General features: G+C 45.3%; 1 protein-coding gene across 2 annotated transcripts in view; it reads right to left on the reverse strand.

Moving 5' to 3' along the window:
- LOC138959910 (triple functional domain protein-like) overlaps positions 1 to 26,107 on the reverse strand; it is a 243,912-nt gene that overhangs the window by 25,566 nt on the left and 192,239 nt on the right. The gene's annotated exons all lie outside the window — the stretch shown is intronic.

Raw genomic sequence — 26,107 nt, forward strand, 5'->3', positions numbered from 1 at the left:
ACAAGAAGAGCAAACGCTCGATCGAGTCACTTTCGCAGTTCTGAATATTATATGAGGCATCAGATGGACAGGAAGAAATTGCTATTCACAACACAATGAGTCACGTTCACATAAAATTTGAGCCCGGTCACTTTTATAGTTTCCGAGAAAAGCCCAACGTTAAGTTGTGTGTTGCCGAACAGAAAAGGCTAGTTATCTCCCTTGTTTTTCTGATAACGTTCGTAAAAGGCTACAGATGTAAATACTTTGATGTAAAGAATAATCCTACAAAGTTTCAATCACATCCGATGAACTTTGTCAAAGATATAAAATGTCTAATTTTTCCTTTGACGCTGACCTGTGACCTTGAAAAAGGTCAACGAAACCATCGTTAAAGTGTAGAGGTCATTGGAGGTCACGACTAAACAAAATATGAGCCCGATCGCTTTGATAGTTTCCGAGAAAAGTCCAACGTTAAGGTGGTGTCTACGGACGGCCGGCCGGACAGACTAACACTGACCGATTACATAGAGTCACTTTTTCTCAAGTGACTCAAAAACTCACAAACTCCTTCAAACACAGACACACAAACCCACTTCTTACCTGCATTGCTAATGGTACCTTTCACAAAGAGGAGCGACAGGTGCTACATGTCAAGATATCAGAGATCACTCACCTCTTGAGGGCATCAGAATGGGTCTTTCTAAACCTGTTTTTTTGGCGGCAGTTTTTCTACTCAATTTCTCGCCTGAAGTCAATTAAAGATGGAAAAAAGAGCCAGGGATTTCCAGACAAACACAAAAAACTTACCTGCAGGGTGTGGCTGGTAACATTCAACTTCTTTCAATGATAGCACAAACACTGCTCTGTGTGCCTAAGAGAGAGAGAGAGAGAGAGAGAGAGAGAGAGAGAGAGAGAGAGAGAGAGAGAGAGAGAGAGAGAGAGAGAGAGAGAGAGAGAGAAAGAGAGAGAAAGAGAGTTGGAGAGAGAGAGAGAGAGAAAGAAAGAGAGAGAGAGAGAAAGAGAGAGAGAAAGAAAGAGAGAAAGAGAGTTAGAGAGAGAGAGAGAGAGAAAGAGAGAGAGAGAGAAAGAGAGAGAGAGAGAGAGAGCGTGTTTGTGTGTTGGAGAGGGGGGGGGGGGGGGGGGACGACCAGACAGAGAAAACTCGGAGACATAACTTAAGACAGGCAAATATCAAAGCACGGCCATGTGTAGGTATATCCCTATCATGTACGCACGCAAGTTTATAACCCAATTGTTTTATTATTTACACAAACACTAACTAGAGATGAATTTTCCCTGTGTTGAGGTGTGTTAACATGGTGCCAGGATCACACATCCACCCTGAATGACCTCATTAGCTTCCATCACTTTCACCCCACATCAAAGGGTCGAACAAGTGAAAGAGGACAACTCTAATGAGCAGCCTGTCAGGATTCTTGTGTTGGCATCATGGGCTTAAATTACCTCATTATTTTCTCAAGCACTGGAGGGATAAAAGGAATAGATGTGGTTTTCTGAGGTGAAGTGGGGAAGGGGAGGGAGGGGGGTCTTAAAAAAAAAGAACAGGAGGGTACAAGACAGATAAGGTGGCAAAGAAGCTCTTCAGGTGAGCAAATTTTCATTTTCTCCTTCTCCATCTGTGTGACTGTTCTTCGTGCACACACACACACACACACACACAGCACGCACACACACACACACAGCACGCACACACACTCTCTCTTCCTCCCCTTCCCGATCCCTCTCAACACACAAATTCTCTCCAATCTTCCTCCATCCTCTCTTCTCCACAAAACTGTAAAAAACAAAAACGAACGCCTAAACATCAAAGAGCGGCAAAACAATTTCCAAGATAATTTTAGTCCCCATTAAGTCATTCAACCGCCCTTGTTAAAAAAAAAAGAAGTGAAACTATATACCCACACATTGCCAGCCAAGGAGAAATAATGCATTGCAAACTACTGCAGGAAGCAATCACCTGACGTTTTTAGACATAAAAATGAGACGAAAGGATATATTGTTTCGGAATTTAAAGCTCAGACGAGTTTCCCATCTTGACTTTCCATTGCAGTAAAAAGTAGCTGCCGCCTTCCTAACAGAATGTCAGCTTAAGTAACTGATTTTCAAAAGAAAAAAACAAATAGAATGTTTTTGTTTTGTTTACTAAAGACTGATTCATTTTCTAACATAAACACAGAAACAAACCTTATTTGTGCACTGTAAAAGAAACTAGACAAGCATTCCGTATGTAAAGAAATGTTTCTTTGAAAACTCTCGCAAATTTACTTCCCATAAAGAAGCGTGTGTGTGTGTGTGTGTGTGTGTGTGTGTGTATGCGCCCACATGCGTGCATGTGTCCAGTCAGGTGGGTGCATGTGTCCAGTCAGGTGGGTGCATGTGTCCAGTCAGGTGGGTGCATGTGTCCAGTCAGGTGGGTGCATGTGTCCAGTCAGGTGGGTGCATGTGTCCAGTCAGGTGGGTGCATGTACGTAAGCAGGCACGCATCTTCATACTAACAAGAAAGACGTTCATGTACATGTAGGTGCATTTAAAAGTGTAAATAAGACACATGCACCGACTTCAAAGGGAGTTCAGACAATCACATTCAACTCCACGTTTCACAGTCTTATCTCACGGCAACCCTTCTCTTTTAGCCTGACTGCTTCATTTTCAATCAACCACACCCAAAGAGGCAGCGATAGCCGAGAAAAACAGGGAAGAGAAGAGACATCAATTGGCAGGCACGGCTTGTCAGCAGAAGCTGGCAAAGAAAGAGATAGGTAGCAAAAGCAGCAGCAGAAAGTTGGCACAAGCTCAGCTGAGCTGCGAAACAAGAATAGCTTTTTTCTCTACATATCTTAGAGCATTCATCTGCATTTGCCTTCCTCTCTGCTCTATACAAGAGCCGGTTTGTGTTTTCTTTCTGCTGCTACACGGACATCGTCTGTACTGTCTTCCTGGTCTGTGTGTGTCACCAGCTGAATTAAAATACAGTGGATCCCCCTTTTCAAGACCCGACCAATTTAAGACTCCCTCCCTTTCATTACCATTTTCTCACATTCTATGTTCATAGTCTCTGTAAATCTACTCCCATTTTAAGACTCCCTCCTTTTTAAGACCTGCTTTTCTCACATTTTTTTAGGTCTTAAAGGGGAGGGGGGAGGGGTTCCTCTGTACTTCTCAGAAGTGGTTGGTTGGTTAACTTGAGCTTAAAGGTCCTCACAGAAACGTGAGGTTGTTGTCTCACACCAGGGCTGGGAGCAGTGCTGTGGCCGTAATATTCACGACTTTTTGTTTCTTTCACTCCAGAAACCAGTGCCTATTTAATAGGGACATGAAGACTAGTGGTTATATGCTAAAATGTAGGAGCTCTCAATAGTGAGCGAGCCTTGAGAGAGTCTTGTTGGCCGCGCATGCTGAGCCAAGTCAATGAGCCAGACAACGAAGACGAGGAATGTATCACGAGGGCAAGGACCACAGAGATGTATACGCAGGAAGGTCCACCACACTGAGAACACAAACACACACACACACTGAAGGGCACGGACCACAACACAACCAGAGGAGTAAAACACTGACACATGAACCAGAACTCGGTGACACCATATATATACGGCACAGATACCAGACCAGAGGAGCCAGATCAAAGACATATTCCACTGCAGCACAACACCTTTGGCCAGATCAGTTGAAGACAGGACCCAACGACAGAGCTGAGAGGAAAGTACGGGAGAACTCGAAGACAAGGACAGGGACGAACTAGCTGGATGACTAAAGAACAAAATGCAACGACTGCATCTTTCAGGGCTTGAAGGCTGAAGACTCGAGGACAAGAGGAAAGGCTGGCAGTTCAGAAGACTCGAAATTGAAAGACAAGCAGGCAATGTTTAGATGACGTAGGACACATCATTTTGTGATTTATATAGCACCTGTCGGCTTGGGTCCTCAAGTTTACTGAATACCTCCGGGGTGCTTCCATCGTTCATACAACTCTCCCTCTACAAACATAAGAAAATTCAACAGATTACATTCATTTGGATTTTGACACGGTCTTCAAAACGCTACCAGTAAGTAGCCCCTGTCTACCCCTGAAATCAAAATGAGGCTTTTTCTACTGAGCTAAGCTGGTGCCAAATTCTGCACTAAAAATCGAAAAGAAACTTATCAAGGACATGCACAGTTGCATACATCACATTCCCAACCAATAGGGGAACTCAGACAACACAGCTATCATTCAATCACACGGCTGGACCTAGTGTATGAGAGGGAAGGGCTTCAAAAATGAGGCATGGTATAGGGGCTAATCAGGTGTGTGTGTGTGTGTGTGTGTGTGTGGGGGGATCTGGCGTGCCCCCCAGATGCTGTTGAAATTTAGCATTTGGAAGGGGTATTCCGGGTCTCTCCTTGAGAAAAAATGTTACATTTGCCGTGTAAGGGCTGGACAATAGATCCAGCCCTGAATCAATACTGATGTGTTTTCAGTCGATGCCTCATCAGCAGAAATTTCCCATTCACGTATTCCCATAACAGCCAACACTGTAAGGTGAACTCTCCACGAACACAAACCACAGATCAATACGAAGGAGCCAACACTAAACGCATGTGTGTTATTGTAAATAATGAAACAGCAAATGCAGGATCGATTTCTTCCGCATAAACTTATGTCTAGGGAAAAGCGATCGATACACTGCTGGAAACTGAAGAGAGAGACTGCTGGAAGCTGGAGAGAGAGAGAGAGAGAGAGAGAGAGAGAGAGAGAGAGAGAGAGAGAGAGAGAGAGAGAGAGAGAGAGAGAGAGAGAGAGAGAGAGAGAGAGATGCACGCTTGATCGTCGTCGCAAGTTTCACAACAAAATGTATTCCCCAGACAACGAACAAAGTACTCAAGCGTTCAATAAATTCATTTCCTTTCAACAAGGACAGGTGAAGACGGACAAAAGAACCACGAGAAAACATACCACACCCTGCACTGATACTGACACATTAGACACATTCTGGAAATAACTCTGGTTTTTATGAGTTGTGGAAGAGTTGCGTTCATTCTTTTTATTTTTTTGCTTTTCCACAGGCCAGGTAGAGCAACCAGCGCCACGGACTGTTGCCTTGGAGGGTTGCCTTAGTATTTCTATGCAAACAAGGGAAAGCAACTCTTCCACAACCCATCAACACTTCATCTGACAGAGTTATTTCCGAACATTGTCTTTTAAACTGCACTGCAATAATTCATACACAGGAACCACGAGAAATGTATCCCACACTAAAGCGATAGAGACAGAAAGTGTAGCAATACAAAGTAATAGAGACAGAAAGTGTAGCAATTGAAAGAGACAGGAGACAGCAAGGGTTGCAATCATTACCACTCCAGGCTGGTACTTGTCGTTGCGATGCAGACGCCTGCATGGACAGGCCAGGTAGAGCAACCAGCGCCACGGACTGTCCATGGTGTCCATGCGCTCAACACTGACGCTACTCGTGCTAATCACTCTCCATCGTCAACACAATCCGCGCCGCCATAGTCAAGAGTTAATGGCAGTCGTTGGTCAAGTGGCAGCCATTGTAATGCTAGAAGTGCTCCTCTTGACTAGAACGTTAATAGAGGCTTATGTTATTAAAGACTAGTGTCGTCCATGCATCTGGCAGCCATTGTACTGCGAGAGTCGAGAAGTGCACAGCTCTGTGACCACAAGGTAATGGAAATGACAAGAGTTAATGCAGGCTTTTGCTGTTAACACCAGTGTCGTACATGTATGTATCACCTGGCAGCCATTGTACTACTAGAGTGCTCCTCTGCGACCAGAAGGTAATGGCAATTACAAGAGTCAATGCAAGCTTGTGCTGTTAAGGCCACTGTCGTACATACAATGCGTCACTTCGAAGCCATTGTTGCACAAAAGTCAGAAAGTGCTCCCTGGCGACGATGAGGTAATGGCAATGACAAGACTTACTGCAGCCTAGTGATGTCAAGGACCACCATCACCTGTGCTTCAATACTGCAGCGTGGTTGGGGTAATCCCATGTGACACGACCTTTACCCAGGATCACTTTGAGTGTGGAGGTGTCGGTGTCCATTATTTTCATCCCTACACGTCCTCCTAAGACTACTGTCAGTGTGGAGATATCAGAGTCCATCTTAACACGACATATTCCTTCGTCCTTTTCTTGTATCGCCAGGGGCAGTGTACACACGACTCTAACCTTGGTGGCAGCAACACAACGATTCTTGCTCTCTTCACTGTGCGGGTTTGGCAGTTATCCCCGACACACTACGAGAGGTTCTTAACAGCAAGCCTGCCTCTGTGGCGACAATCCAACGATGTCAAACCTCCGCCTGTTATGGTTTTAGCAGTTCTCTTCCCACGGTGCAAACAACGGAGCCTACGTTTCCGTGACTAAAAGATTAGATCCCATATTACTTAAGTTACAAAACAATAACACAGCATGGGAGATCTTTGGTCTAGGGTACACCTCAGGAGTCCTAGCAGGGCAGATCTTTGTCGAAGGTCCACAGCAGGAGTCTTAGCAAAGAAGACATTTAGTGTAAGGTTGGTAAAGTATGCAAGCATTTTCCACAGGAAGTCTGTCCCCACACTGTTCAAGATGTGCACACAATTAAATGACAATTTGTCCATTTTGGTCAGCTGTCCTCTTCTCGTTGCCACAGTGATGGAGAGTGTGACCGTTGTGGTAAGTGAGGGTATGACAGTGTCATCATATCCCCAGGACTGTCTTTTCTCCTATTCTAAGGGCTGTCTTTTCTCTGGTTCCAAGGCTGCCTCGTCTCTGGTTCTACCAGGCTGACAAACCAAACGTGTCCTGGGATGGTCTACCACGGGTCTCCTTTTCAATCAAACAACAAACACGCTGAAAAGTGGTTTAGATTACTAATCCTGCAACATATCTTCTTTTTGAGTGGCTTGCCTGACGACGACGTAGCCGTCCCCCAACAACCGTTCAGAACGATACCGGAAATAGTCAAGTGCAACTCTACGACAAGCGACCAGAATGCCGCGACCCAAACAGACCTTACCGCTCGGTAAACTCAACAATCTTGACCGTGTTATCTTTAAATTGTCGTAAAGCTGTCTTCAATGAAAGTCAAACCCCTTTTGTGTCGACTGCACGGATCAGCATGAGCTTATCTCTCGTCAACCGTGAAAAAGCCGTAAAGCCAGCTGCAGGGATACACAATAAACCATAGCCCCCCCCCCCCCCCCTCTGCATCAAGTCTGGAAAGAGTGCAAGTTGCCACAAAGATACACAATGAACCATAGCTTTCCCCCCCTGTATCAAATCTGGAAAGAGTGCAAGTTGTCAAAAAGATACAGAATGAAACCACAGCTTTGTTTTTGTCCATGGCGTGGAGACAGGTAGCTTAGCAAGCCAAATGGGTACGAAATGAAACCACAACACTTTTACGTCAAACATGGAGACAGCTAGCGCAGAAAGCCGTATGGTTGCTTGGGTGGTTATTGGTTTTTCATGTCCCTTCAAACCGTAGGGTAACACAATGAAGCCACAACTTTTCACATGAAATATGGGAACAGCACCACAAGTCACGAGGTCGCACCATGCAATCACAGCACTTTCGCCTGAGTCAAACGTGGAGACAGCTAGCGCAGCGAAAGCCACAGCCCTGTGAAGCATCGACCGCTAAACTCGTGTCCTCGGAGACATCGACCCCAGCAACTACCTGTTGCGCGCTTCTGTCTTTCTCCCGCCACTCTACAACTGCATCTCTAAGCTATCGGTTTCTCCGACGACTGTGGAACTCGACGCTCTCTGCTTCACGACTGTCGCTGGTTATGCCAAGCACCGCTAGTGACAACGGCGCCCTCAATCCTGTGCAATTCCCTCGGAGCCCCAGACAAAAATCTGCAAGCTTATCACACGGACAGCCGCAAGATGAATTATTCATTGGACAATCACAAGAGCAAGAGGCGAGAGAGAGAGGGGTGGGTGGGGGTTGGGAAAGCACAAGACGCGGAGCCAGTGTGGGTGGACAAGCATGGAAAAGAACAAGAGGAGCGGAGAGCACGATGGCTAAAGGCCCACTCCGCCTCGTCAAGACACTTCGCCCCACTGTCTCAGACCAGGCCAGGCTTTATCATGGGATAAGACCATCCCTCCACTTGGTCACATACCAAAAATCAACACCCTGACTGCTCCTCCGACAACGGCGTATGGCTGCCTAAATGGCGGTGTAAAAAACGGTCATACACGTAAAATTCCACTCGTGCAAAAAACACGAGTGTACGTGAGAGTTTCAGCCCACGAACGCAGAAGAAAGAGAACAGCCTGCCTGCTTGCTGTGGAGAGTTTGATTTGTTATTGTTGTTTGATGAATTCATTCCCCCAAAAAGCACCAGTTCCTTTAACGAAATTAATAACAAATACTAAATGTGCACAGAGAGCACCCATTCTGTTCATTTTTGGCATGTGACCAGGTGGAGGGATGGTCTCATCCCGTGTACAAGTGTGGCCTGAGACAGTAAAGCGAGGCGGAGTGGGCCTTCAAGAAATGTCGTCAGTGTGGCTGGGAAGGCCAGGTTGAGCCAGTGGGAAATGCCGAGCAGCACGGGGCCGTGTCACGGACAATCACACGCCGACCCGTCACCCCGCTCATTCCACCTCTTCCACAGAGAGAGAGAGAGAGAGAGAGATAGAGAGAGAGAGGGGATACCTAAGGAGACATTCTCCTTGTCTTCTTATCCCCCACAGTCATCTGCATAGACATCAGTATTGATCGCGGCCTGTCCAGTCAAGATTGCGGACAGTCAGGCATGTCCCAACCACCCAGGTGAAAGGTACACCACCGGCGTGTTACAAGGCAAACCATTTATTTTAGGAAATCCCATTTGGGGATATGAATAATTTAAAACAAAACAAAAGACAACTGCCACTCATCCGTCCAAGCCTTTACACTTGACGAGAAAATCCCCTTACTTTTAAAGGGATCCACCCCCTCGTATACGAAGCAATAAAAGCTGAGTCAAAAGCTAATGACGATGGGACGTGCGGCTCTTTGAACAGCATACCACGCCGAACATACACACAACGAGAGTTTCCCTGTTGTTTAACGGGGGATACGTTGCTCTATTTGTGTATCAATGGACACTCTGCACCTTTACCCTCTCCTCTACAAAAACTCGTTGCGGTCAAGATTCAAACTGGACATAACGCGACATAAGTAAGACAACCGTGCTGTCAGGTCTTTGTGAAAACGACACAGCAGCTTGCCAACATAGAGATCAACTCTTTGCTTTGAAAGCAAAACGATGCCTAATAGCGAGAAACAACAACAGATTTCCTTTTTCTCAGCACAAGAACCAGAACTTATACAGTGGCACGAAGAAGACACATGCAATACAATACAATACAATACAATACAATAACTTTATTAATCTCTAAAAGAGAAATTACATTGCTGAGCGTTTGTGTCCGTAATAATACATACATAAAACATTCAAAATAAACATTTGTTCTTTGTCCTGAGAAAATATAGCAGGGGGGGGAAATGTAAGGGCAAATGAACTAGGAAGAAGAAAAATAACACATAATCCCCGGCTAACAAGGAAGTTTCCCCATAATAATAATATCACAAAAAGCTTTCGACAGTTCAACAGTTATCGGAAGCAACAATTGAACCACACACGGCCGGATGACAGCCGGATGGTCTCACAACAAACGCCAATCAAACACAATCGTGCCCCGCCTTTGATTTTAAAGGGAACACGGGCTGTAAAAAACGAGGAAAAATAACACAGTTGTATGCATTGGGAAAAAAATACAACCGCTGTAAGGAAGGAAGTGAAAGGCTCTCTGAAGTGGACAATCAAAAACTAATATAACAAACGTGACTTTCTACTCCGGTCAGGGAACATTTGCCACGAGTCCCGGAGCTAAGCCAGTTACACGGCAGAAAAAGTCCAACAGTAAAAATAAACTGTCTCCGATCAGAATGGCCGCTCTTAGTCCTGGAGTGAAAGAAACAAAAAGTTGTAAATATTACGGCCACAGCACTGCTCCGAGCCCTGGTGTGAGACAACACCCTCAGTTCAACAATCACAAACATTGCCCTGAGAACTACAATCTGACACCATATTCTGACTGCTTCCGTCAGACAGACTGTCCTGAGTACCACAGTCTTTCTGCAATAGCCATCAAACTGTCATGAGTAGCATAGTCTTACTCCTATATCTATAGCCATCAAATTGTCATGAGTACCATAGTTTGACTCCTATAGCCAGACAAACTGTCCTGATTAGCATAGTCTGACTCCTATAGTCAAACCAACAGTCCTGATTAGCATAGTCTGACTCATATAGTCTGACAAACTGTCCTGAGTACCATAGTCTGACTCCAATAGTCAGAAGAAAATACCTTGAGTACCATAGTTCGGCTCCTATAGTCAGAACAACTGCCCTAAGTACCATAGTCTGACTCCTATAGTCAGAAAAAGGCCCTTGGGTGACTTATAGTCCCACCTGAGACGCCACGTCTTGACTAGTGCAGTCTAAAGCCATTCTCTTCTGTTCCAGATTCCCACAGACAGCGCTATACTGAGACACTGTGACACGAGGTGTGCTGTCAGACACATTGCTCCCAGACAAACCACCAAGACCGACAGGCATATTATGGCAAGCACAATCTCACCAACTTCTTCACTTACCAGCACTAAACCTGTCACCTCACCCACCTACCAGAGAATCCTACAAGCACGGAAACCCTAACATAAGTCATAACCGAACAGACAGACCCCCTGACGCTGAAGGAGCACACACCGAGACAACGGCAGAGTCGAGGCCAGCACAATATGGAACTGACAACTCTGGCACTCCTTCCATCTTGCTAAAAGCCAGGGACTTGGTGACAATCGCTCGACCTTTGTGCATGTAGCACCTTGGCTAGACGCTGGTATTCAGCGCTGTTCGATGCTACAGCTGTATACACTTCAGTGATGTCACGAGGCTGGTATCAACAAACACCGCCAGTTTTCGTCTGCCCCTCACTCAGTCCACAGCCTCAACGAGACGGCGGCGACACCCCGACTTGCCCGCTAACCACACCAGCGGCAGCACGACACTGTGTCGTCGTCGTCCTTGCTCGTATACGCCGCTGACTGCAAGAGTTGGGAGAGTGCAAGTGAGGATCGCAAACCTGGCCACAAAACACACACAAACACGCATTACAGCACGTTCGGTGAGCAAGCAAGTAAGCGCGCGCACACACACGCTGTGTTTCCATGTGTCTTGCCTGCCACACCCTGTCATCAGTCTTACTGGAGACAGGAGTCGGGAGATAACCTTACAAATCACTAACAGCAGCCAGGTCAAACTTCCTCTTAACAGATGGCAATGGAAAACGGCCAAAAGGAGGAAAAAGGCGGTTTGAAGTTTTGATATGATTTGCCCAGATTTTCTTGCCCCCGAAAATGACTAACATAGGAGGAAAAGGCGGTTTGAAGTTTTAATATGAAGTGTCAAGATTTGCTTAGATTTTCCTATCCCTAAATGAAGAAAAGACTGTCAACAATTCACACATGAGCATAGTGCTGGTAACCGCTTTACAATGAATTTATGAAGAATGGTCCTTGTCTACCATGTCTGGGTGCATGCAACAGGTAAACGGAGCCATTCCTCCACAGGCACAATCTCATATCCGCTCTCTCTCTCCCTTGTTTACTGTCAAGATACAAACAAACAAAAACACAAACACCACATATTGTTCAAATAACAACTTCAAAATAGAATGTCTATTTTCGGAACATGACAACTTCTGCCCACTTGGCTACATTTAGCACATCGTATGTTGCACATCATCTCCTGTCCGTCTGCGTGACCGACGAATAAATGAGGTGAGAAAACGTGTCCATCTCCGCTCGTTTTAACCCCCTAATTCTCTCTCATCGAACATCTGTCTGACAACTCCGCTGTCTGAAAAATTCACGACAGCTTTAGTCGCTTTATTGACCATTTCCGCTGTTCTGATTCTCCTTCACATCGCTTGATTGAATTTTCCCGAAGACCCGCACTGATATCGATCTGATCCACTGATAAACTCATTTATTAAACGAGTGCTTGTTTTGTTCAATCCAGCTTCCACGACCTCCCATCTTGATTTCCAGACTCTACCTTGGTGTTTTTATTTTTATTTTCAAGAAACCAGGACCAAGAACACCCATTCCTTCAAATGAAATAAATTCGCACAAAGCAGATAATACACGGACAACGCCTCAACAAAAACGCAGTGATGCTGATTTCTGCTGTCAAATCCTCCTCAAGAGTTAACATCTAAATTTTACTTTTTACTATAAGGTGAAAATCTCTGAGCCTTTCCTGAGTGGCAAGTGGTTGATGACTCCGATTGCCAGCTCAGCAGATGAAAAAGCAAGCTCTCATGCTCAGCATCCCCCACACGGTTTCAGTATTCCGTCGGGTGTCGAACAGTAGCCAACACTTGTAAGCCAACATCAAACAGCGACACACGACCCCACATAGCTAACATCCCTCTGTCCCTCCTTCCAATCACCGGCCCTGTGTAAACCCTGCTCTGCAACTGTTGGTTTTTCCCCTACATGTGAGTCTCTCTCTCTCTCTCTCTCTCTCTCTCTCTCTCTCTCTCTCTCTCTCTCTCTCTCTCTCTCTCATCAAATAGTTTCTACACCAGCCCCGTGGCTTATACCGGGTGACATTTTTTGACCCAGTGTCTGGCATTTTTTAGACCATGTGTCAACTACAAGCATAGGGCATTATTTGCCTGCAGGGACGAGCTAAGTCGGGGTCAGCCTGTCTCACTTATATCTCAGTGTCGTATCTAATTGTTTCTAAAAAGGCAAAGGAAGACAGACGGACACTACTTCAAAACCCCTGTCATATGCCTGTGGTGACATTTCTTTGTGTGTGTGTGTGTGTGTGTGTGTGTTTGCATAGCCTGAATTCTTCACTATCGACGTTCCTCTCAAATTGAAGTCGTTTTTTTTGATTGAATCCCTCTTCCACGGTGCAAATTTACATTATACAAGCAACATGCAAGTGTAGAGCTCAAAATTAACGCAAAAAAACACGTCCGTGTTCGACCGCTCATGCGATCGACACCGGCATCAGTAGTAATGTCATAACACAAGAAATACGCAAGATAGCTAAACAATACAACCTGTCCTGGAAAGATAATTGATTTGACTTTCTCATTCTCTGTAAAAGTTGCCAATTTGTAACTATTCCGAATTTTCGTCAACTTTGTAACTTGTACCTTACGTTTTTGTGGGGTGGATTTTGGGGGTACATGTAATAGTATTTGAGCGGCGGTCGCTTGACCCCTGTAAAAAGATATTTGTGTTACGAAAAGTCAAGCCAAGTTGAGTGCCTCAAATGGCACAGAAAGTTTGAATGAAATGACAGGGAAATGAGTGCTTTAGTTATGGCACGAAAGTTGTTGCAATACTTTGGGGGGGGGGGGGGGGCACAGTTTACCTGAAGCTGGTTAAGGCCAATTGCAACAGTTTCCCCCCCCCCCCCTCCTTGCAGAACACCCATCTTGACTGAACACACAGGGCGCGGCATACAGCGATCAATAACCTGGTAAGAACCATTGTCTCACAGCGCAAAGACACAAACAACAAGCGAATATAACACCACACGTTCGCATCTACACAGAGAAAAACGAATAAGCACAAAACAGACCAGTTTTATCGATCTATTCTTTGCCTTCGTCAGTCACCTCTGCAGGCCACTCAACAGGTTGTTGCTGCTGCTGCTATGATGGCGACGGTGATGACGATAATGATGGCGATGATGATAATGATGAAGAAGAAAACGAAGAAGAAGAAGATGATGATGATGGTGGCGATGAGGATGATCAAGGTGATGATGAGGATGATCAAGATGATTTACTGAGCTTTCCTTTGCCTCTCAAGATCTGCGTCCGCTATCCGCTCAACACGCTTTTGTTCGTGCTATGATCATGATTGTGATGATGATGAAGATGATGACGACGATGATATTAGTACTGATGATGATGACGACCAAGGATTTTTCAAATGAACCACAGAAAACCCCAATAAACTCAACTAATGCCAAGCGTTTCTTACTCGAGCATTTTTTGTTTCAATCTATGAAAGTACTGCCTGCTATAGTACTCCTATGTTGACACATAGCTGTCGCTGCAGGATACAGACGACTGGCCAAGCTGCAGGCTACAGACGACTGGCCAAGTCGCGCCCTTTACAGACACACTCCTTCCAGCAAAGGCCAGGCCATCGTAATCATCATCCCACGCAATCACAACGTTTTGTGTTAATAATCCTAGTTGTTGTGTGTTTGGGAAACGCGTACCCTCTCGTGTCTAGCGGTCTCATAATTATGAGAACACTGAGGAGAGAGATCTGGACCAGGCCGACGACCCTCCACAAAAAAGCTGCATGGACCTGTGGAGGCTCTACATAAGACCACCAGCTTCATAACCAGAGTTGGACTCCAAGTGTAAGGGGGAACGACAAGAAGAAGATATGAGAACACTAAGTATTGGGATTTTTATTGACAGTTTTGTTTATTAAACTGGTTCTGGAAGCATGCCTCAACTTTCGTGAAACAATGTGCTTAGTATGTATTCAATGTACTAAATCGAAGTTACTGAACATTAAAAAAAATTCAAAAACAGAAAACTCGATAATTATAAACACTTAAATGCCCAATCACTGCCATAGACAAAGTGGGTAGCTCTAGAATCAATCAGAGCTTTTGAACCTTACAAAGTGGTCCCCTTCTTCGGGCCTGTATTAAGCGGGCAGCGAGTAAGGCTCGCAGTACGCCATTTTAAAGATCATCCTGCCAGCTAAAGACAACTCACACCAATCTAATTCACTGATCCAACACCAAAAAAACATCTGGTCTGAAGCAAATCAAGACACCACCAATGGCATATCCAAGCTGGAATATGTTACACCCACAGCTTGGTAATCTACTTTTTCAGCACGATAGACCAACAACGGCATACCCAAGGTGGAATATGCTTGGTACACAGCATTTGAACCTTAATAAGTAATCCACTTCTAAAGCACAAGGAAGGCCTAACCTCTACATCCGCACACAATGACGTAAGTATTTTGTCTGCAATGCACAAGACTGATTCAGACAGTTCTCAACGTCTTTCTCTGGAAATGTCAACCGACAGAAAATATTAATAATTATTATTAATAATGAGCAATGGGTTCATGACGTTCGTTCCGTCCATCCATGCTGGAATCAATGAGCGATACTGACTGAAAAGTTCACTTGACAATAGCTGGGTGAGACATGTCGCAATCGGTAGAATAAGGAAAAGAAAAGCAAACCGTTACCGGGTGTAATTTGAACCTGCAACGTTGATGACATTATGATGGTTTTGTTATTTCGATTCTTCATTCCCACCTCTCTCAGGACGGTAAACGGTAAAGGTTAACTTGATCAAACACTTGTACAACGCTAAGAATATCTTTGAACTAGAAAAAGAGCCAACATACGTGGCACAGACAAAGCACAAGACGTACGAGGCTGGTTTATTTTAAATTCCAATCAATTACTCACTTCAAAGTGCTATACAATTCTGATGTAGAATGCTCGAGTTACAACTAGACAACATGTATCATTGGTAAACCATGACTCACGACTTCCAACTGTTCGCAAAACAATTGAAGATGAGAAATATCAGATGCCTTACCCAAACCGGCATAACTGTTTCACATCACTGAAGAGACCGCCAAAATGAATGAACTTTGACTTGATTAACTCATGAAAAAAAATGTTCAAAAAAATAAACCTACCGTAAATAAAAAATCGAAGGAGGGTTTCAGGATCATGTGTGTGTGTGTGTGTGTGTGTGTGTGTGTGTGTGTGTGTGTGTGTGTGTGTGTGTGTGTGAGAGAGAGAGAGAGAGAGAGAGAGAGAGAGAGAGAGAGAGAGAGAGAGAGAGAGAGAGAGAGAGAGAGAGAGAGAGAGACGGCAGAAGGATGAAGTCAGCACACGAAGCATCACGTGGTGGGCAGGACAGGTGTAGCGGAAGCCAGTGCAGATCTGAACACGCCCGACATCCCGATGGCAGATATAATGTCAGCAGCCTCTTGTCGCTGGCGTGCATCACTAACCTCAGAGATACACATACCGCCACTCTTCTGCTTCTACACCCTGTCGGCTCGCTGTATGTACAGTTTGACACAACTCACTGTGATAGTATGGGTACGAGTGCCCCCCCCCCCCCCCCCACCTTTTTTTTTTTTTTTTTTACAACACCAGCACAAAATAAATCGGGAGTAGCGCAGATCGCCAACTGAATCAAATGAAAACTGAAAATAAAAACATAAATTAAAAAAATTTTCAAATACACAACGCATGCATGCTGTTGTTGACCATCTGCACCACTTGCAGAAGTGTGTGCGTGCGTGTGTGCGTTTGTTGTTTTAGTAGATCATTATAGTAATACAATAATTCGGTTTATGCAAATTGTGCACAATTTATCTAACTGTTGTTTATCTATCTGTCTGACCACGTAGCATTCTCCTGATACAAAACTACGTTTACAACAACAACGAAACATTACACGCACACACACACACACTCACACTCCGTACAGGACACGCACAAGAGCTTTGCTGTCCATGCTACATAACGAAAGAAACAGCAGTGGAGAAAAGCTGGGTTGCTGTCACCTCAGATGGAGGCAGGTATTCATTAGAGCAGTGCTGACCAAGCCTCCCTAATCCTCCGTACAGGTAGGACAACCCCCCAATTGCTACCTGTCCGCCTCTCTCCTCAAAGCATTGGCCGAGGTTGAGTGTCCTCTTAGCGACGAGGTCTCTGTTTTATTATTTTCTTTTCTATTTCTATCTTTTTGAGGGAGGAGGGTCTGTGGGGATTGGGATGAAGATGGCTGTGACGATGTTATGTGTTGTTGCTGCCTTGTTTTGCTGCGTGTCAAGGGATTAGCTTTGGACTTCCCCTGCCATTCTATTTCTGTGAGAATCTGCGTCAACGAAGCCGTGGTACTCCCACCCACACCAACCCCGTCTATTTCCCCCCTCCTCTCTCTCTCTCTCCTCTCTCTCTCTCTCTCTCTCTCTCTCTCTCTCTCTCTCTCTCTCTCTCTCTCTCTCTCTCTCTCTCTCTCTCTCTCTCACTGCTTCCCACCTTCCCTCCCGTTCTCACACCCGAACTCTTAACACAAACATTGGGTGTACAAATAACAGAAAACTTGCTTGTGGGATTTGAGGTGCCACGTGGGATTTGAGGCTGAAGATAAGGAAGCAACCTTACGAGATCGGTCTCCCCTGAACGTTACCTGTTCAGTCAGGCATCAAATCTGTTACAAAATCCGTTGTATATAATTATATGCGCTCGAGTGCTGGCTACTTCTACTGGTGTTAATAGTTTTCTTATGTTCCGTCCAAAACGGATGATTTACAAAAGCAGTCTCAACAAAGGCCTTGCTTAAACGCTGCGGTCAAATAGCAAAATAATAGTCTCGCTACATGGACAGTCTTATTTCTAACCCCATATGTAAACACGAGTCGAACTTTCCACAAATCAGACAACAAAAACACAACAACATTGAGTCAGGGTCTGTTCTCCATAACGCACCCCCTCCAACATAGCAAGGAACACTGTCTGACAGCTCCAACGACGCCCCTCATACCCAGCATTGCTGCGCCCTCCTCTCTGCCCCGTATTTTCCGCTCTAGCGACTGTACGAGATGGCAATCTGATGGATCTCCCTTGCAATCACCTCAGACTAGACTACCTGCAGAAAAGGGTAAGCCCTCATTCTAGCATTACTTTCTCTCCTCACAATACCTAGAGACTGTATAACATGCTACCAGCAGACAGAGAAAACAGCGCTAATTCCAACATTCTTCTCCCCTCAGAATAGCGGTCTCCACACTTGATACAGTCAGACACCTGATAAAAGACTACTACAGTGGAAGCCCCCGTTAAAGACCGCACACATCTCGGAAAATCACGTTTGTAACAGAGAGTGAGTCTAAAAATGAAAACGGAGGATATTTTACAGACATGTTTAACATAAACTCTGATTCTAAAATAAAAGCCTTCAAAGGAGGGGGACTCTTAATTGGAAAGGTCAGTGAAGTCGGGTTCCATTGTTCTCGTGCTTTGGATACAGTCCCGCACTGTGCCAGACGCAGGGAATGCGGTATGAGGCTGCAACAACACCTGAGATCCCTCCCTCAGGTAAAGCCTCTCTAAAGAGCGCCAATAAACAGCGGAGAGGAAAAGACAACAGAATGGGAAAGAGAAGACAGGTGAGAATCAAAGAAGACAGAGACTGGGGGGAAATCTACAGCGGCTCAGTCTCTGGAAGTCATCAGATTCACACAACACAGAGATCAGGTAAAGATGTTGGGAGGAGGAGGAATGTGGAGACAGAACACAATGAGACTATCAGGTAATAATACAAGATCTTGGGAGGGGAAGGGGGACACTTGATGCACACATCAGGTACACACTACAAGATCTTGCATTCATCCGAGATGCATCCGACACAAGAAATGCGGTAAGAGTAGCGACATCTGGGGATGGGGGAACATTAGGCAGAGATCAGGTAAAAGTTAAGTAGCAAGATGTTGGGAGGGGGAAGAGGAGTCGTGTTGCGTGCCAGGACTTGGAGGGGGTCCAGGAGAAACAAAAACAGGTGTGCAGAGGTGTGATCCTAGCGAAGAGCTATACGTGCACCCTTATCATCGCCTCCCTTTCTCCCCTGTCTGTGTAAGCCACCCGGCATTTGGCGCAGATAAACAATGTGCAATATTCGCTATCTACTTACAAAACACTAACAGAGACGGAGACAGAGAAAAGGCAGCCCCACCATTTTTACAAACCGCGATGGGAAACCATACAAATTATGAAAACTAGAAAGCCCTTGAAACGTAAATCGGTATGGTTATGAAATTGGATTTAATATTACAGAAATATCTGAGAAGTTGGTGGAAACCAACTGCGTCAACCAGGAAAGGGTAGTTTATAATGTTTTTCAATGATAAGAGCTCCTTCTTGCAAATTTGTTTGAAGACACCACCATAAGCCGTAGGCTTCTTGTTGTTTTCACCTTAATATGTCGATGTACATTTCTTGAACATGTAAAATATGAATAAACATTGTTTAAACCATAAGAGCTTGCTTGCCTTTACTGTGTCAGAGAGAGAGAGAGAGAGAGAGAGAGAGAGAGAGAGAGAGAGAGAGAGAGAGAGAGAGAGAGAGAGAGAGAGAGAGAGAGAGGTCAGAGAGAGTCGCATAGATCTAACTCTAGGTGTGCATCCAGAGCAAGCGCTTATGGCCAGCGGGGTACCCCCCAACCCCCAATCCCACAGCAAACTAGACAGGTAAAAACCATACCCTGGACCTCTCTCGACCCTCTCTGGTCTTATCAGCAGCAAACTGGCGAATCTTCCCCAATGCATGCCAAACCTGTGCGGACAATAATTGGTGCCAGACCCTCTGCACAACACCCCACTGGGTCCACAGCCCAGACCGCCAACATCCTTGGCTCTACAATTAAGCAGTATCTCCCGTAAACAGTAGCTATCGGAGGGCATGCAGCTGACGAGATATGATAAAAGCGCTTGTTTCAGACGATGTCGTGGTGATCCGTCGTTTAAATCAACAGATTCACAAATTGGCGAAACACCCTACTTGTGATAAACTCCATCAAGAGCCAATAGCCTGTTTCACGAGCTTCTCTTGGGGTCCTAGCAACATTTCCCTTCTGGGTTTCTTATCTGTATCGCTGAAAAATAGACAAGATGTACGACGATGGTCAAAAGGTCAAGAATCCACCAATCAATAAATCAACCACTTTTCTGATCACCGAAATTCATTGCGTGCGCTCTTCTCCCCCCCCCCCTCCCTTCACATTGCTACCATTTGTCAAAATTCACTGTGAAAGGTACTTTGCCTAAAAACTGTTGTTGTTTTTTGTTTTTGTTTTAGTTTGTCGATATCCCGTCTTGACACAACTTCATAACAACAGGATTTGTTCACTTCTGTAGAAGTGTACACACCACCGTCTACTCGTTGGTCGGTCGACTCTTTGAACGCGACAACCATCCCTTCCTTGCGGTGGCCCTTTTCTTTTTCTTTCTTTTTTCTGTCTCTTTTTTCCCCCCATCTAAAGTCGGGGTCAAACCCGGGAACGTGCCCCTAATAGTTTTACCGCGAGGGCGTTAACCATTTCTGATCATCTTTGTGTGTCTGTGGGTCGGCACACGTTGGAAGCAAGATTCCCCGGAGCGCTGGGATGTTACACCTTTATTATCTCTTGACAGCCCAATCAACAAGTCTTCCATAATGTGGATGAAACATTTGCCATGTGTGCGGGTAAGGAAGGGTTGCGTATCGCTTAAAACGCATTCATCATTCACGGCTACATAAGTGACAGACACATTTATCTTTAAGTGCTAGGTAGCCGTTGGCATTAAGGAGGGTTGGTTGGTTGTTTTTTTTAACGTCCTTCCAACCTATTCAGGCATGAGACAGGAGACGGGTGTAGGGTGGTGTTTTTTTGTTGTTGTTGTTGTTTTGGGGGGGGGGGGGGGTTATGGAGAAGAAAGGGGGGGGGGGGGGGGGAGCCTCAAAGGAGAACGAAGCGGAGATGCAGAGATGAAGGGACTACAGAGATGAAGGGACTACAGCATTAAGAACGCTGTGGACTACAGAGAAACCGAAGAATGCCACCATTGATGTTTACTTATAAATATTTTCTTCTTCGTTCATGGGCTGAAAATCCCACTGTTTTTACGGGTTTGGCCTTTTTTTTTACTCCGCCGTTTAGGCAGCCATACGTCGCTTTCGGGGGATGCATACTTGGTACTCGCGTGTTTCTTTTACCCTCCTAAGAGACTGGAGAACATAACACAGCGGTGGAGTAAGTTGGTGAAAGCGTGCAAGATTGAGGACAACATCTCTGCGTGATGACAGGGACGGGGCCACATCTGTCTATCTTGTCCTCTTGGCGACTCTCGCTGCGTCCCATCACGTAGCACATACCTTGGTTGACACTGGACGCATTGTGTAAGATGTACTGTAAAGTCTTGATCTCTCTGCTAATCTCAGTTACTGTAGTACATGTTAAGTCATGGCTTTTAATGGTGGTGTTTGTGGTGGTGATGGTGGTGTGTATGTGTGTGTGTGTGTTCGTTTGTTTGAGAGAGAGAGAGAGAGAGAGAGAGAGAGAGAGAGAGAGAGAGAGAGAGAGAGAGAGAGAGAGAGAGAGAGAGAGAGAGAGAGACTTACCGTGAAGTCGACTGCACACACATACACACACACACACACTCTCTCTCTCTCTCTCTCTTTCTCTCTCTCTCTCTCTCGCACACAATCATATTTATGACGAACATACATACACGCACGCTGTCAACCTGACACCCTAACCAACGCCAATCAACACACACGCTGGCGAACAGCACACAAGCACAACATGCTGAGATACTTTTCCCATTCAAACACTGCCCTCGGAGCAAGCAGTGGGCATTTTCTGAAGGGCAAATACATTTGCCATCCACACCAGCACCACCACAACTACCACCAACGGCAACGGCGGCTACGGCAGACCACAGTGAAAGAAAGGCAAGGCTAAACTAGAGAGAGAGAGAGAGAGAGAGAGAGAGAGAGAGTCAGAGTCTAGTTCCTAACGGCATCACACACAATCTTGCGCCTCCTGCCTACCTCAGACGATTCCCTGGACCCGGCGTGCGAGGAGTGACTGTCCCCCATTTTGGCTTCTCGATATCTTTCCCCTCTCGATCTTCCTCTCTGTATCTCTCCCTCAAGATGCTAACACGAAGTGTTAAAACAAGGACGGCATGAGACGAGAGACAAGGTCTCCCTCTAACCACATGTTGCTGCTGCTGCTGCGTGTCTCACAGAATCTCCATTCAACCAGATGGTAGAGATGGGAATCGGTAAGAAGAAAAGACACCACTGAATATATTCCAACACGCTCCCTGCGCTTCAGTGCAACCCCGATGAAATCCCCACCACTACCATCACCACAGATTCCGCGAACACACTGCTGCTACACGACACACTGGCGATTTCCAATCTCCGGTCCAAATCCCCCTTTGGTGGAATTTTTGGTGGAGAGAGGAGAGAAAATATGGGGTTGAAAAATGCCTTGGTTCTTCCGCCTGGTCCTGTAGTGTGTTACGGCACACACCAATGTTGCTCTCCCCGCTTCAATCGATACGAGTCCCAGACAGCTATTCCCTGCCCCCCTCCTCTCTCTCTCTTCCTCCCCCCTTCACTTCTCTGCTCCTTCTGTCGTGTGCCGCCTGCACTCTCTCTTTTCCTCCCGTGTCTCTCTCTCTCTCCTCGTATACTTCACTTCTCCGTCTACATAGGTAGATCTATCTCTGTCTCTCTCTATTCCTCTTCGTATAATTCACTTCTCTACATAGGTAGATGTCTCTCGGTCTCTCTGTTTTCCTTACAACACTCTCTTCTCGAGTCTCTCGTTTTGCTACTCGTATCTCGCAGTATACATGTACTCAACTTGCCAATACAGACGTTTCCCTATCGTTTCTTGGATGCTCTCTCTCGCCGAGCAGACTCTTCCTTAATAGGATTGTCACCAACTGATCACTGAAACATACTGCACTGTTTCTAATCAGGAAGGAGTAACTAGGTTTCCTCCTCGTAATTACACGACTGTGGGGCGTTTGTTTTTTTGTTGAGAGGAAAGAAAAGCACAGTTATTTGTTTGAAACTAGAGCTAGTCCATTGTGACACACTGGGCACTGAAGTTTCCCCCAAAAGTTTGCCACAAAACCAAGCGTAGGTGTTGCAATGTGAACTACTTCAACACTGAGGAGGGAGTGTCACAAAGTAAACAGTACACTCGCACTCTGTTGATCGTCTCACATTCACTGCGAGAAACACGCAAGGCAACTTGTCTGTCAAAAACTGTGCAGTCAGTAGAACTCTTATTGAATGGTGCGTTGCAGCATTTATCAGTAAACGCGCTGAACGCAATAATAATTAAATGAAAACGATAAGGGGCACAGCAACGTCAACTTCCCTGTACCGCACTGGATGGACTGAAATTGTGTGTGTGAGAGATCACGACCCCCCTTTCTATAGTAACTGTCAGCAAGTCAAGTGCTCCATTACACAAATCACACTGCCTCCAGCTGACTGCGTTCATTCGGGACTTAAAATCTCTTCACGAAGTACAGTGTAAATCTTCACACTGATGCCAACAAATGTTGTTGTGTTGTAGTGAAACTAGATGCGCCTAACAAGTGAGCGCGCTGAACCACATGCACTTAAACGTTCCAATAGCAAGTACTCTGCTTTTCACACACTTGTACAGTATTTCCAACATCAGCAACTGGTCGACGCCTCACACTAACAGTGAACAATGCATAACTCTGGTCGCAATCTGCTCACACACTCACACCTCTGGGTTTCCTTTTCCACAAGCTCTTGAGTCGAACTTAGGCTCCTGTAAGAAGAAAGTCTATCAAAAGACGCTCTGTCACGTGGTAGACGAAAACCACTCGCCCTACAACTTCTCTGATTCACAAGGGGCGTCGTTTTCAAATCAGTCTAAGCTTTGAATACAAAACACAGCAGTGATTCCACTGCAAAGCTCGGCACCAAACTGACAAAACAAACAAGCCTATTCCCCAGGGCAACACAAAAACGCACAATGTTATGTAGACTGTTTGTATTCACCTGGAAAAAATGGTATAGCTGAATGGCATTGACGTCTGTTGAGGTCTTATACACAGCACAGCCACTGAGGCACAAAACGAGAAGTTAAGGGGAAAGCCTTATCATACAACGACGTTGACGCTGAGAATAACGCGAGGAGTCTTATCATTCATACGTTGGAATTGAGAATGCAACGAAAAGTCTTATCACTTTGAAATTATTGAAAATAAAGCAAAACGTTCTTTCATAAACATTTCAGCTGAGAATAAAGCAAAAAGTCTTATCATAAACGTTGGCGCCAGTGCGAAATCTGTGGATAAGAAATGCTCGAACTCTTGAGCGAGTGTTGCCTACAGTGGTACTGAACGCTTGGGTATGATGAGGTTAGCGCGCGAGATCCGTAGGGTCCATCGCGCCGAGAGGTTAAGTTGGCCTCGTCATTACAGACATCCACTGCCGTATGTCAAGTGGCCCTTCATTAATACCGCCCGACTCGCGATGGCCGCTCTATATTCCTCCAAAATCGCCTCTGACAAGTACAAATTACCACCAGCTACTGGACGTTAGCAGCGCGAGAGTAATAATATAAATACCAGCCTACTTTTGCTTTGTGTCTATCGTAGCGTAGGCCAAATGATTCCGCCAAAATCACCCCGACAAGTACAAATTACCAGCAGCTTCTGAACGTAAATGGTGCTAGAATGGAACAAATATCCACCGACTTTTGCTTCATGTCTATCGTAGACATCGTACCGTAGGCAAAAATAAATTACTAGTGGGAAAAGAGGCTTGTGTCGACTCACTTATGACAACACTTGAGAAAATAATCCGCAAATAAAAGAGCACGGCCAGAGTCAATCCGGGGAATAAAAACAACGCAGGCGATTTTCTTCGGAGATTATTACATATTAATCAGGATTTGAGGTCAACTTGGTCGATCGCCTGGGAGGTATGTAAGAACAGTTCCAGGGGAGATAAACACACCTCGGGCCTAAGCCCATCCGCACCAAGTCAGGTTCACCTGAGGTCACAGACGTAACGCTTTCGCCAAAAATGAGCGGGGGAAGAAAGGAAAATAAGACAGGCAGATAATAAAACTGCAGCTAGCAGGTGAGGATGATGGAGACAGTTGTCTCAACAAAAGCAATAAACACCTGGCCCCTCACGTCACACAAACGCAAGAGGTGACGACAGCCCGCCAACAGGCTCACACAATAAAAACACGGATAGAATTAGGCACAACTAGGCGAGATGCACCACCCCAGCTATCAGGTACTGACTGACTTCAGGAGAGCGATACTTACTGCAGGAGTTTGTGCCCGAATGACTGAGTGTTGGTACGTCTAGTTTGTGCCGCCCAATGGTCTACCATAGCTCACACAATAAAAACACCAGTTGGTAAAATGAGGCACAATTTGGCGAGGTGCACCACCCTAGCAATGAGGTACTGACTGCAGAAGACTGGTGCTGACTGCAGAAGACTGGTGCTGACTGCAGAAGACTGGTACTGACTGCAGAAGACTGGTGCTGACTGCAGTAGATTCTTCAGTTGTAAATTACCGAGTGTTAGCAACTCTAGTTATTTGCAGTGTGTGTGCCCTATGGACTGCTGACAGGCCCACAACAGTACTGAATTCATTCTTTCTTTCTTTATTTGGTGTTTAACGTCGTTTTCAACCACGAAGGTTATATCGCGACGGGGAAAGGGGGGAGATGGGATAGAGCCACTTGTCAATTGTTTCTTGTTCACAAAAGCACTAATTAAAAATTTGCTCCAGGGGCTTGCAACGTAGTACAATTTATCCTACATACGTGAGAGAGACATCCGTGAGATAATAATCGTTCAAATCACACGTGTGTATATCATGTAAATGAGGTCATGTCAATCAAGTCTGGCAGGGACCTGTTTTTCCACTGCTTATGATGCCAAAGTCACCGAGACAAACGTCATTATAGAAACACAAATTGCGCTCGCTAATTACCCTCGATGAATCTTTAGAACTAACACGTCACGCCACACTTTCAGAGTGACGTTTCTTTGCTTTGACGTAATAGATTGCACGAGGCTTTAGAAGAGATCGAGGTTCTAAAACAAGCGTCTTCAATTTAGCTGCCTCGAATGCAGGACATTTTCAGTAAAATACACGTAAGTACAGTATGTTGGATAAACAGAATACTACATGGCTTGCTGTTCCGTACCAGATTTACACTCGTTGCTTTTTCAAATAGTGAACAGCTCGCTTTCGCTCGCAGTTCAATATTTAAAAAAAACAACTCGTGTAAATCTGGTACGACACAGCAAGCCATGTAGTATTCTCTATGTATTACCTTACTGGGAGAATGCAAGTTTCCAGTACAAAGGACTTAACATTTCTTACATACTGCTTGACTAAAATCTTTACAAAAATTGACTATATTCTATACAAGAAACAC

Source organism: Littorina saxatilis, linkage group LG2, assembly GCF_037325665.1.
Source record: "Littorina saxatilis isolate snail1 linkage group LG2, US_GU_Lsax_2.0, whole genome shotgun sequence".
NCBI classification, from domain to species: Eukaryota; Metazoa; Mollusca; class Gastropoda; order Littorinimorpha; family Littorinidae; genus Littorina; species Littorina saxatilis.